This window comes from Heterodontus francisci, chromosome 4 (genome assembly GCF_036365525.1).
Source record: "Heterodontus francisci isolate sHetFra1 chromosome 4, sHetFra1.hap1, whole genome shotgun sequence".
NCBI classification, from domain to species: Eukaryota; Metazoa; Chordata; class Chondrichthyes; order Heterodontiformes; family Heterodontidae; genus Heterodontus; species Heterodontus francisci.
The window spans coordinates 53,801,427-53,816,021 of NC_090374.1; positions in this window are offsets into that span (position 1 = coordinate 53,801,427).

Genomic DNA, 14,595 nt, shown 5'->3' on the forward strand with positions numbered 1-14,595 from the left:
CTATGGTATACGGTTTACATAGATCAAATCGTTGTTCCAAGTGGTGACTCCAAGAAATAAAAGAAAGCAAAATTAACACATTAACAACATATTAAAAGCATCCAAGTAAGAATTGATCCGGGATGGAAATAAGTTTCTCCCCAGTCTGCTGTGCTAGAATCCTGAATGATCGCTCAGTAAATAAATACTGTCATTTTGTCTAATTATGACATACGCAGCAGCATTGATTTCAGAACTGCCGAATCATTTGGCCTAAAAAGCACCCTTGAAATACCACGTGTCGTGCTTTTCAATATTCTTATTTTATATAACATTTAGCAGACTTGTTATAGAAATATTTAAACAAGGAAACCTTGCAGTATTGAATAACATTGCAAACAAATTACCTACATTTAAAACTCATAAATTGTAGCAAGTAATCATTTACACATTGAGCAAGAGCTGATCATCTAGACCGGGCAAAATCCTGAATCGACTGCTAATATTCTGACTGGACGAAATCTGGAATTATTCCCCTGATTTGAGTAAATTAGTTATGTTGCTAATAATCCTCGGGGATTTTTGTTCACAAATTCTATTTAAGAGAAGTAGCCGATTATTTTAGAGTTTGTTTAGGTGGAATATATTTTGTGGCTTTAAACTTAACTATATATTTAGTAATAGATTTAGATATTGCTGTGAGTTTCTCTCCACCTGCAATATTAAAGCGTGGGGCATAGCAGGTTGATAACACCAAACGTAAATATTAATAGTCGAAATTACAACAAACGGCCAGCTCCGCCCACTGAAAGTAACAAACCTCAGTGAAATGTATTGAAACAGATCGAGGTCATCAGACAAGGAGAAAGTAGATTCAATCAATAAATGCTTCATTCAACGTTATATTATTTCACTTTCAAATAATATCTAAATTTTATTTCACACAAGGAACACTACGAAATCAGCTTTCATTACAGTTAATGGCCGACAAAAAACAGTCATTACTTTACATCCAGCAAGAATGAGCAGATGCACTATGCACAAATAAAATCCAAAGTCGTGAACTGTTATATGAAGAGGTGAATTCTAAAAGGCAAATCGTGACAACCTTTCTATTTAGTACATTGCAGGTGGGACAACAAAGAACGTCAATATTTCTTGCAAAGGGATTTCCTTTCGCATGTAAATAACTCACCTCCTCAGCTTTGAAGCCCAATGGAGCTGTTTGTAGTAATTGTTTTACAGGATTGAGGAGACGTCTCAACAAATAGGCAATTACTATAAAAGTCCTCCCAACAACCAGGAGTACAATTAACGTGTTAGGTTGCTGAGGCTTTACGTTTGCATTCTGGAAATCTGCAGCGTCCTGCTTCTCATGCGCCATTTGAGGAGGAAAAAAGATTTTAAATAAATGCCAGGAGCTGGAAGTAAATTGACTTAAACCGCCATTGTAGGCAAATCACACAACGTCTCACTCATGGCATGAAACAGAAAGACTAGGGGCACGAAAAGGTTATAAAAAGATAAGTTAGGTTATTGGCGCTATTAGTAGTTTGAAACTATCGTGATAGTTTACTAAACAGACACACACACAAACATAGAGAGACACACCTATATATCGTGGAATTAGACTTAAGCAGAAAATTGTAAGCTATCTTCTGAAACTCTAGATAATGAAACTTTTTGCACCAAGTGCTCTTACTCGTGCTATTGAAAAACATTGAACGCGCGTGTATGCTGGGGAGAGATGGAAGAAGAAATTAATTTCAACCCCACATAGCAGTAGTTAAGGTGGGCTTCTTCTATAGTTCAACCAATATAATTCACGCGGCCCTGTTGCAACAATAAAGTTGGACAAGTTTTAGAAAAAAGGAAATCCTGGCCTTTCGTGACTGTGTTTTAAAAATATCAAATATAAATAAAAGCACTTATGTCAGAATCATTTCTTGCCGCGCGAGGAGTCGCGAGAGCTTCGGGATCTGCCTTTCAAGTTCTCTTTCTGTTCTGACTACTTACTCCTCGACTTGGTCATTCCTTCCTTCCGTGTTATAAGAACGTAGACATATAAGAAAGGCTAACGCGCTATACATTCAGTGCGACTTTTTATGAAGTACACTTGAATTTCGGTTTAGAATCATGTGCTCTGATGTCAAAACGTTGCAGATAATCTTATGACAACAGACATCATTTCCAGCCTTGCACTCCACCTTGCTGTAAACCAGGAGCTGTGAGCTGGAAGTCGAACATCATTTAATCACAGTTCTTTAAAAATATGATCGAATACAAATTATTTCATTGTAGCATCCATCTAGATTTTACTTTACCCATGTATATATCTATGCAAACATAGAGTGTATACAATTCGGTAAATTGATAAGAAAAATAAAATCTATGTTAAGACATTAACGTTTTTAACCTGTAGGCCCAAGGCAGCTGTGCTATATTTCTGAAGCAGTAATCAATCGGACACTGCCTTTTGCTGAGCGCGCTTGGCATAAACTGAATAGTTAAAGGCACGAGTGGTGAAGCGCATGCTACTGGATCACTGTAACAAATTACAAAATCAAATATTTAATTCGTGGAAATCACTTACTACTAAGTAAGAATCGGGGGGAACATATTAATTTATATTTTAGTCGACTGGCCATATGCTATATCGTTTAGATACCTTGATGCCTACAAAATGGCCTAGAACGACTGTACATTCCTTTCAACGGTCATAGAACATCTTAGAACACCTGTGTGAGAAAGGAATATTTAAAAATCTTCTCCATTTAATTTGTAAAGTCCACTTCAAATGTTTTCAAATTGTCAGGTCGGTGTGTATAAAACGAGCAGGGGGTTTAAATCAATACAACTATATTGTTAGAATATTAGTTCATTGAAAGCTTGGCGAGCTTTGTTTTATATTTTATATTCACTTTGTATCGACTTGCAAATATTCTATATATATATATATATATCAATGTGGTTAGTGCTGCCCATGTTTTTACTCAGCTGCAAGAAACAAAGCAACAAAATAATGACTGCAGAGCAACCAAAACTACAACCGTAATCAAAACCGAGTGCCAGCTCCCATTAGTACAGGCGCGCTGGGATATATTTCCGCTTATTTTCGTGTCCGTGAAAAATGTAAGGGTGATAAAAGAGTACATGACATGATTAACGAAGGACAGGAGGAACAAATCGCGTTTGCGTGCGGTGGGTCAGAACAGACACCTCCACCTGTATTACTACGGTTCAATGTAATTTCCATCTTATATCACATCAGGGCAGTGAGGGAAAAACAGATAACATCAAATTTAATAAGAGGACATTCAAATTAAGTGAACAATCCACACTTCAGGTAGAGTGGGCTTTTAGTAATGACCTCAAAGACTTCATTAGAATCACACTTTTCCAAGAGACCACTCCATCTGACAATGCTTATCCTAGTTTATTCAATTTGATTCAATTCAGTTTAAATTTTCAATAATTGCCCTCATCCCCGTGTGTAGTCTGTAATGAATGTTACAGATCTAAGGGTCAATGCAATAATAACGAGGGCCTGTTCCATTTTTAGAATACCTGACGTGATTTACTGTGTTGATCGACTTTGCAGATGACGTGTTGTTCTTTATCGTTTGTGCGTATCCTTTTCGCATTGACTTTTTTTTTAGCAGTATCTTCTTTTTTGAACACGTTCCATGACAGTTTAAAGGTTTTAGTAACAAGCGCTCCCCCGATTTATTAAGTTAGTTTGCGAATCGTTTACACAAGTTTTAAGAGCAGCTGGGAATGTTGAACTCCAGCCATTTAGCGGATTGTGAAAACATGTTGCCTGTGCTTTAAAGGTTTTCGACAAGTAGAACAGGAAAAGAAAATGAAAATCTGGTTTCACACCGAATGAAACACAAAACAGGCAACCACTGAAACTATATCTACACTGAATTTTCACAGGCCACAAGAGGACACTAGTCCCATTTGGATCGGGATTATACTTCAAGACAAGAGAATGACGATATCCCTGATCAGATTTAAGACAAACACTTGATCGGATCGTGAGAAAACAGAACTTTCTAAAAAGTCCTTATTGCTTTGAAATAATCGCACATGACTTTCTAGCCAATTTTAATGTTTTTTTTCCCGAGAAGGTTTAACATCTTGTTACTGTATTATTAAGCAGAGCAAAATTCGAAGATGAGGTATTTTGCTTTCTCGGAGCTGCATCGCGAGAACGCGACGGTGAAATGCAACATTTGTAGCCATACATCAGACAATTTAAAATAGTGCAGACGATGGCACTCAGCAGCTTTATAATACATTGCGTGACAAGGCTCACGCTATCTCAGGATGTCTTCTTGGTTTTCCTTGCTTGGCAGCGCTTTTTGAATATAGCCGTGGATGATTACATTATCCGGAAGCCACACAAGGAATTTTAAATAACTAAAGGTTTAAATAACTATGCGAAAATAAGAAAATGGAGATCAATGATCTATAAAACACGTGGTTTCTATCTCTATAAAATCTAGTTTATCCACTCATGTCCATAGAAAGACATGTGTTCTCAGATTAATGGTTTGTGATTAGAAATACACGTATGACCTTGGCTGAATAAGTTACAAGCGCAGAACTTGGTATCAATCGGTTTCACTGATAGGTTTGTGAGTAAAGTCAAAGGGACATTCTTTACTAAATTGTCATTATGAACTTTTACAGTTGAGTAAAATATTTATCTCTTATTTTATACATAGAGCGAAATATACACCGTAGTGGACAAGCAAAGCTGAAATGTGATTTAAAGGGGAAAATTCAAAACACTCGTTAGGCCACAGGTGGAGTAATAACGTGCTGTTCTGGTCACCGCTCTATAGGAAAGATGTGATTGCATTCCAGTACAGAGGAGATTTATAAAGATGTTGCCTTGACTGGAGAATTTTAGTTATGAGGAAAGATTGGATGGGCTAAGGTTGTTTTCTTTGGAACAGAGGAGGCTGACAGGAGACCTAATTGAAGAGTATAAAGTTACGAGGGGTCTAGATAGAGTGGATAGGAAGGCCCTATTCGCCTTGGTTGAGATGTCCGTAACCAGAGGGTATAGATTTAGGGTAAACTGCCTGAAAGGGTGGTAGAAGTAGAAACCCTGGTAACATTTTAAAAGCGCTTGCATTTGCCCGTGAAGTGCGGTAACCTACGAGGCAATGGACTAAGAACTGGAAAGTGGGATTAGGCTGGATGGCTCCTTGTCGGCCAGCACGGACACGATAAGCTGAATGGCCTCCTTCCATGCTGTAAATTTCTATGATTCTATGAAAATAATAAATCAAATAGGACGGAATACAACAACAAATGGTATATGTTAAGAGTATGTTTTGGTAACTGTTTTACCTTAAAATTCTAAACATCAGAACAACGACAAATTGAATGAGATTTAAGGGTTTTTGTTGCAATGTTGGAAATGTACTAAGCTGTTTCAATTGTTAAATAATGTTAAACATTTCTGGGCTTTTGTCGGTGCAGCACAATTGAGTATTTAAAAAGCACCTACATCACTGACAAACGTTTGTCCGCATTAACACTTAGGTTTGATATTGAGCTGTATAGCTATTCCCCTTTGAGATACACAAGGCCCACTTATCTGCTCTGATAGCCTCTGTTTGTCTTGCTTATGAACCACATCACTTTCCCTTGTTACTTCTTCCCCCCAGAGCGTACTTTATTTAGATAAAATTTCCTGTGCTGTGGAGCCTCGTGTTTGCTTAAATGCGTTCGGTGTAACTGTGCTGTAGATAGGTGAAGGGACTAACTTTTGAAATGCTTTCATCATTTGGGCTCTTTCAGTAAAAGAATGTTAATTTGTTGTCTGGACACTTGTCCCGACTTCATTAACAATCTTTAAACAGGCGGTTTTTGTGTGTAATCAATCAGAAAACAAACGGATTAGTAGGCGCAGTAACTCCAGGCTATGCTTTGCAAAAAAAAACTATTCCTACTCAAACTTTTCGATATTCTTATATGGCAAAGCATGTGCTGGTTACTACTCTATGGAGTATTCCCAACGAAAACGATGAGGTTCTTTATATAATAATTTAAAATGACAATATTATTCTGTAATCGAAGAAAGTTCTAGATTCTATTTAATTGTTCTAAAGGAGTGATTGAAAAAAATTCTAAAGGGAAAACTCGTGTTAACCTATCTAATTTAATGACAACAACATGTAAACCCATATACAACACACCTCTGGAAAATAATTTGACATCCTTAAAAGTTTAATACAGTTTATTTTAATTCTCCCTTTCATTTTACATGGAGTTTACAACACAATTTCCAAGACTATTAAAAAAAGATCGAGTCTGACTGTAGACTTCATGACACTTGCTTCGATTATTTTCCTTTGAAATGCTTTGAACTTCCTGACAAACAGAGAAAACGTATGCTGCCTGCATCTAATGTTTCACCATATTAACGGAGTCTACAGAAAGTCACTGAGGGCCACGGTCTCCTTCTTCAAGACTACACATGTCTGGAAGGCGTCTGACAGTATTTGTGTTGCAATCAGTAGTCGCACCTTTGTTTAGGTCTGTGGATATTGTATCTGATTATATCACACGATGTACAGTAATGTGCAAATCTGGAAAGTAATGTGCGCTCATTTGTGTGTGTAAACGTTGCGTGACAAAACGTGGCTATGCTAGGAAGTGAGGCGGAACTCGATGCTGAAGAACTGCTTAAACCTAGCATTCTATTTGAAACTGAAGATCATATTTTGTGGGCAAAGGTCATTTTTAGGCCAACCAAGGCATGGTTTATTATTCATCGGAAATGAATCGATTCGCCTTTACGATCCACTAGAGACCTATTTTATAAATCATAAGACAACACGAATAATGTCAACCCTGTGAATTACTGGCTATCTTTCGATTACTGTCTTCCGAGCTTGTCAAATGCAATCCCAGCAACTAGTCTTGCTAGTGGAGAGGGAGAGTTTTCACCCTTTTTTTAAAAACTAGGTGACTTTTTATTTTTTTATAATTGGTTCAGTTTTGGAGTTACATGTTACACTAGTAAAAGTGATGTTGGGGATATGTCGCTTTCAGTTCAAGGGCTTACTCAATAGGTTGGGCCGGGCTGCCTTTTCGGTGGGGATGGGGACCGCCAGTGAACCGCCTTGGTTTTACCAGAAATCTGTCAAGCAAGTCGGACCCTGCAGCACCCACAGCGCCAGACACTGCACACACCAATAGTGGCAGAATTCTTGATTTTGAACCAAGGCCCCCGTTGTTCAAGAAAAAAATTAAAATATATTTCAATAAATAGATAACGCTAAACTCTAAAGGTAAGTTTTAGATTTGTGCAAAGAGTCCAGATTCTAGGAATCCTGGACAATATAAAAGTTCCCTCTTGTAATATTTTGATATTCAGCAGTGTAAATAATTTAGCAAACCTTCCACTGATACTTAATTATCCTGAAGACGGCCTGAATGAAGGTTGCGCGACACAGGATCCATCGATTTTTAAAACTGTGTATGTTGTATGCTTAAAGCAGAGTAACACGGTGTTGTGCAACCTGTTTTCCATCTATGAAAAATAAACGTGATTGTTCATTCACCGAGTTATTTTTGTTTAAATAGATTCGTAATGGCAGGCCAGGTCCAAACATGTACAATTTGATTGTATTTTCAATACTTTACACGAACCTCACCAATGCAATGGCGGCACCTTAAAACAATGGGGTTTCGACCCTGGTTTGTGGAATTTTGAGTTACTATCTAATTAGACCAACACAAGGATACTGTCTCTTAAAACGGGTGCGTTTCCCATCTGCTGTGCTCCCTGTGTGACTGCTGTTTGTTTTGTTGTCAGTTGACCTGATGGTGACAGTGTGGGTGTGGGGTGACCTACCCTATAAGCCCAGCCAAATACAAGACTTTACTTTGTTTTTACACCTGCACCTATTAACACACTCCCTTTATAATTTATTGACCAATTAAAAGCTTAACTCCGAGCAAACCACACGCATAGGGTCATTTTATTGGGTTCTTGAAGTCTCCTCTATTCAGATGTGCTCTAATTTTTTAAGAGTACAATGTAACAATGTATTCAATTTCGAGCGAATTTCTCAATTAGCACTAAGGACCTTTTGTAATAAGATTCTTGTCTGAGCAATATAATGCATTACTCTTCCCAAGCGGATTTCACAAAATTCGGCTTTATCTGTTTTATAACGACGGAAAGAAATTCTGTCATCTTTAAAACAAGAATGCGCTTTTGCGTGTTCTTCCCTCGTGACAATATCAAATTGCTGTTCCCTAAGCGTAATGTTTTCCATAATAAAACAAATCATTTCCCCCTCTAAGAAGTCCTGCTCCACATTATCCAAAAATCACGGAGTTCAAAAAGTTGTAACAATATTCTTTACTGTAATTTTCTGGAATTACTTCGTGTAATTACACTTTGTGCCTTGTCGATAGGATAAACATAGTACAAAATATTTTTATTTGAATATGTACGCATTCCGTAGGTTGAATCTAAAACATCGGTAAGGTAAACATTTAAGCACCTCAAAGCCTTGTAAAAGGATACTGCAAGGGGACCATTGTGACCACTAAATCCAGAAATGGTAATTATATATCTTTTTCTACTACTGTGCATAGCCCCTTTTTGGCTCACATGTAAATCATTTATTCGTGGTATATTACTCGTCCTTCTGCATCTCTGCTGGGGTATCAGTTCAATGCTTCATCAAACAACACAATGGCCAGATGAACAACGAGTTTGTCAGACAGCATCTTTTCATTAATATGCCATTCTCCGAGAATTTTTGAAGGCGGCAAATCTTTAGAGTGAGATAGCCTCTCGTGTCTCCTCAGCTTTCTTGCTGTCGGAGAGAATGAGCATTTATCCAGTATTGAATGGCAGCACAAAGCATCTTGATAAGAAGGTATCTGTCCCAAGCAGCTCTCAAACCGTCTCCCTAATTAGTCTAATTAGAAGAAATTTGGAGTGTTGCTGTGTGTATAGATTGTTGGCATTACATTGGCTTGGAATTTGTACAATGGGACCTGAATACACACCATGGGTGGTGGACCATCTTTATATGTCACTCATCCTATCTACTGTCTCTGAAAAGGGCTCCGATCTACTCTCGAAGTTGAAAGTTTGGGAACAAATACCAGCCTGGATACTCCTCCGAGTGGAGGAGTTTCATCTTGTTTTCAATCTAAACTCAGTACTCAACTTCAAACTGCCCCATCTTGGCTGCTTCGGAATTATTTTCGTTAAATTCTGCAAAAGATATTTCGGGACATTTGGCGTTCGAAAGAAACTCTACACAGCTTGTTCAAACGTTCATCTCGATCGATCGGACTAGTTAAAATGTGATTAATCGAAAGCGCCATACCTAGAAAATTTACAAGTTAAAATCCCCTATCATTTAGGGCTGAAACTATCGGCTTTATCTGGTATGTGTGCGCTGCAATGTTGGCTGACCCACATGAAATCGCGACTGCCCGTGCTGTAGGTCCCACCGAAGTCAATGACAAAAGAGCTCTACTCCAACTTGCTCCAAAGTTTGCCCTCCCCTGCCCTCCCCTCCCCTCCCTAACTCATCAACCACTTCACTCCACTCCTTTCCAGTTAGCTAATTTTAGTGTTAAGAGCGTGAATATTGTCGTAACATTAAAAACAAGGACCATGAAATTATGGGATGGGACCCCAGGGTACAATTGCTTGACCTGTCTCTGCCAGGTTTCTGTGCTATATTTTAACGGGCGGTGCAACCAATTATTTAAGACCGGCTAATGCTTTCTATGATACCGAGAAAGGAGTTTCAGATGAATAGATTGAGTTGGTAGGTTAATTTCTCAAGGCATAAATTCCACGCAATTGAAAAGCAAGTTTATGGCAAGCCCAGCACCCCGAAACCAATTTAGATGAACTAAAACAAACAGATAGAGAAGATCGCACGAAGAAAATTCATGTACATTAAGGATATTTTCAGTGGTTCAAATAAACTGTTGCAAACTGCAAAATAATTCCTGTTCTGGTGTATGTCGATATCCCCGCATTCTAATTTACATTTCTAAAAGACAAAGACGTTGCGTTCTGGATTCACATGTGAGTTCCAAATCCAGTCTATGACAGAGATATAGACAGATAAGTGATAAAGATAGAGATATCATGGAATAGTACATGATAAAAGGAGGCCATTCAGCTCATCCGGTCTACACGGCCTCTTTCGCAGAGCAACCCAGTTAGTCTCACTTTCCCGCTCTTTCCCAATATCCCTGCAATTATTTTTCTCCCTCATATTTACCAATTCCCATTTGATGGCGACCGCTGAATCTGTATCCTCCACCGTATCAGGCTGTGAGCTCCAAATCATATTTACCAATTCCCATTTGATGGCGACCGCTGAATCTGTATCCTCCACCGTATCAGGCTGTGAGCTCCAAATCCTAGCCATTGGGAAAAAGGTTTTCCCCACGTTGCCTCTGGTTCTTTTACCCATCACCTTAAATCTGTACCCTCTGTTTATTGAGCCTTCAGCAATTGGAAATAGTTTCTATTTATTTACTCTATCGAAACCCTTCCTGGTTTTAACTACGTCGAATATCTCTCCTCGGAGTCAGCTCTCCAGAGAACCACCCCTGCCTCTCCAACCTATCCACGTAACGATACTCCGTCATCGGTGAAACTATTCTAATAAATCTCTTCTGTACCCTCTCCAAAGCCTAAAGTGTGGTGCGCAGAATTCGACACAATAGGCGAATCTTACCAACTTATCTTTGCTGAAACAGCAAGATCTTTTTCCAGTTTAGAACCCGACTAAACAGCATCCCCTTTAAGGGCGGAAACTTTCCGGTCCCGCTGGGGTGGGCTTCAAGGCAGGACCGGGAGAAATTTCTCAGAATTACGCGTCGGGTCAGGAGGCCGATATGTTCCCGCCTCTGGGCAATCTTCCCAGAGGCAGGTCACCAAATCAGGGCCCGGCAGTGGCAGGTAACCAAGAATTGGCAATTAAATGCTGTTAACTCAGCATTATAAAAAAAATTAGATCTTTCCAAGGTTGCACAGGCCCCACGCAATGTCGGCAGCTGAACAGCTGGAGGCCATTGTTCAATGAAAGGCATCTGAGGTCCTTTGTAGTGTCAAACACCTGCACTGGAGTACTGGGCTTTCAGATGGTGACTGAGTAAAGAGGGTCTGTGACTTTAAGCTTGTGTGAACCAGGCCAGCAAATGCTTCAAGCAGACCAGTGCTGCCCACTGCACAGCTCTGACTCAATTGTTGGCTGTACCATGGAACTTGAGTAGAATGGAGACCGGTCTTGGGTGCTCATGCGCAGACCTTTTATGCGAGGCTGCAGGAAAGACATTGAGGTCACAAAGAATGATTATTCATTCAAAGAAACCAACAGAACATTTTACAATCAATGCAAGATACACCCATGTGTGGCCCTTGGTAGAACGACTGTGTCTTTTGAAACTTTTGACTCATGCTTCTACATTTTGCTGCCCCTGAGGCTGATGTGGAGGCAGCCTGCTCCATTCTCTGATGTGCCAAGGGGGATGCTGTTTCTGGATGGCCGTGCCCTTGAAGGGTCAGCCACATACTAGTCCACCTGCAGATGTGCAGGGGCATCCTTGGTCATGGGGGGGGGGGGGGGCATGAATCAGCATGGGTGTCTCTGGCAGAGGGGCTGGGGGTTAGCTGTACGGTACCCGGAGAAGGAGCCCCATTGCCAGCAGGATTGCCAGCCTCAGCCCTTTTAGGACACAACTCTATTTGTGTGCTGTGCAGGAGTGGGAGAGCCCCTGCCAGTGCTTCTGTACATCTGCCTGCCTTCTCTGAAATGGTGCTGTCTAGGCTTCTGATGCAGCAACACTGTTAAGGCCATGTCACTGCTCCTGCATCAAATCGTTGGCCTGGTGTATGTGAGTCTGCATGATGGTGGCAAATCTTTCAATGGAGTGACTCAAGTGCTTGTTGACTCATGGCATGGATAGACTCCTCCATCCTCTGCACAAACATGTGCAGAGCCTCAGTGAACTGTGCCAAACATCTACTCATTTCCCTCTGCTGCTGCACGAGCACTCTCTTTGTAAATTACTCCAGAGGCTCAGCTTTTCTGACGTCCTGAGCATAGCTAGTGCCAGCCTCCGCCCTCCGATGGGGACTGCCACCAGTCTCCACTGCCTCTAGCACCTGCACACATGTGCTGTGCTCCTCAACTTGTGACATACATTCCACTTGTGGCACATTTACCACCAAAGTGCCTATATATGCACTGGTGGTTGGTGGACGAGTCATGTGATCCTTCGTCCTCTGATTCATTGGCTTTTTTGCCTGCCACCACCTAATATTCCTTTAGCAATGGCCCTGTGGTGATAAGAAAACACGTGACATATCTGCACCCTTCCACTTCACTGTTACATCATTGTCTCAAATGCTGATTCTCTGCCAGTCGAGCCTGTTTTGGGGTTCTTGCTTCCTTCCAGCTGGATCTCAGTCTTCATCCCATCTATCTTGTGGAGGGGCATGTGGCTGAGGAGAAGGCAGCTGTTGCTGCTGCTGGTGTTGCTCCTACTGGTGCTGGAGCAGTTGGCTGGCTGCCTTGACCCTCAGCAGAGGTGGAAGGCGATAGTCATAGAGCCAATTATGGCATAGAAGGAGACAATTTGGCCCATTGAGTCCATGCCAGCTCTTCACTGAGCAATCCAGTCAGTCTCACAACCCTGCTCAATCCCCTTAGCACTGCAAGTTTTTCCTTCAAGGGCCCATCTAATTTCCTTTTGAAGTCATTGATTGTCTCCACTTCCACCACCCTTGTAGATAGCAAGTTCCATGTCATTACCACTCTCTGCATAAAAAAATTCTTCCTCACACCCCACTACATCTCTTGCCCAAAACCTAAAATCTGTGTCCCTTAGTCTGAGCACCATCAGTTTTTTTTTATTCATTCATGGGATGTGGGCATCGCTGGCTAGGCCAGCATTTATTGCCCATCCCTAATTGCCCTTGAGAAGGTGGTGGTGAGCTGCCTTCTTGAACCGCTGCAGTCCATGTGGGGTAGGTACACCCACAGTGCTGTTAGGAAGGGAGTTCCAGGATTTTGACCCAGTGACAGTGAAGGAACAGCAATATAGTTCCAAGTCAGGATAGTGTGTAACTTGGAGGGGAATTTGCAGGTGGTAGTGTTCCCATGCATTTGCTGCCCTTGTCCTTCTAGTTGGTTGAGGTCATGGGTTTGGAAGGTGCTGTCTAAGGAGCCTTGGTGCATTGCTGCAGTGCATCTTGTAGATGGTACACACTGCTGCCATTGTGCGTTAGTGGTGGAGGGAGTGAATGTTTGTAGATGGGGTGCCAATCAAGCGGGCTGCTTTGTTCTGGATGGTGTCGAGCTTCTTGAGTGTTGTTGGAGCTGCACCCATTCAAGCTAGTGGAGAGTATTCCATCACACTCCTGACTTGTGCCTTGTAGATGGTGGAGAGGCTTTGGGGAGTCAGGAGGCGAGTTACTCGCCGCAGTATTCCTAGCCTCTGACCTGTTCTTGTAGCCATGGTATTTATATGGCTACTCCAGTTCAGTTTCTGGTCAATGGTAGCCCCTAGGATGTTGATTGTGGGGGATTCAGCGATGGTATTGCCATTGAATGTCAAGGGGAGATGGTTAAATTCTATTTTGTTGGAGATGGTCATTGCCTGGCACTTGTGTGGCACGAATGTTACTTGCCACTTATCAGCCCAATCCTAGATATTGTCCAAGTCATGCTGCATTTCTACATGGACTGCTTCAGTATCTGAGGAGCCACAAATGGTGCTGAACATTGTGCAATCATCAGCAAACATCCCCACTTCTGACCTTATGATTGAAGGAAGGTCATTGATGAAGCAGCTGAAGATGGTTGGGCCTAGGACACTACCCTGAGGAACTCCTGCAGTGATGTCCTGGAGCTCAGATGATTGACCTCCAACAACCACAACCATCTTCCTTTGTGCTAGGTATGACTCCAACCATCGGAGGGTTTTCCCCCTGATTCCCATTGACTTCAGTTTTGCTAGGGCTCCTTGATGCCATACTCGGTCAAATGCTGGCTTGATGTCAAGGGCAGTCACTCTCACCCCAGTTAATGGGAACAGTATTCCTGTTTACCTTATCTAAACCTGTCATAATTTTGTACACCTCTATCAAATCTCCTCTCAATCTCCCTTCTCCAGGGAGAACAACCCCAGCTTTTCCAACCTAACCTGGTAACTAAAATCTCCCATCCCTGGAACCATTCTTGCAAATCTCTGCTGCACCCTCTCAAGACCTTCGCATCCTTCCTAAAGCATGGTGACCAAAACTGGATGCAATACTCCAATTGGAGTCTAACCAGAGCTTTATAAAGGTTCAGCATAACTTCTCTACTTTTATATTGGATGCTGCTATCTATGAAGCCCAAGACCCCATTATCCTGTACTAACCCCTCTCTCAATATGTCCTCCCACCTTCAAAGATCAATGCACATGCACCCCCAGGTCCCTCTGTTTCTGCACACTCTTTAGAACTGTGCCATCAAGTCTATATTGCCTCACCTTCTGCCAAAATGCATCATCTCACACTTTGGGCTGGATTTTAAGAACCTGGCCGTG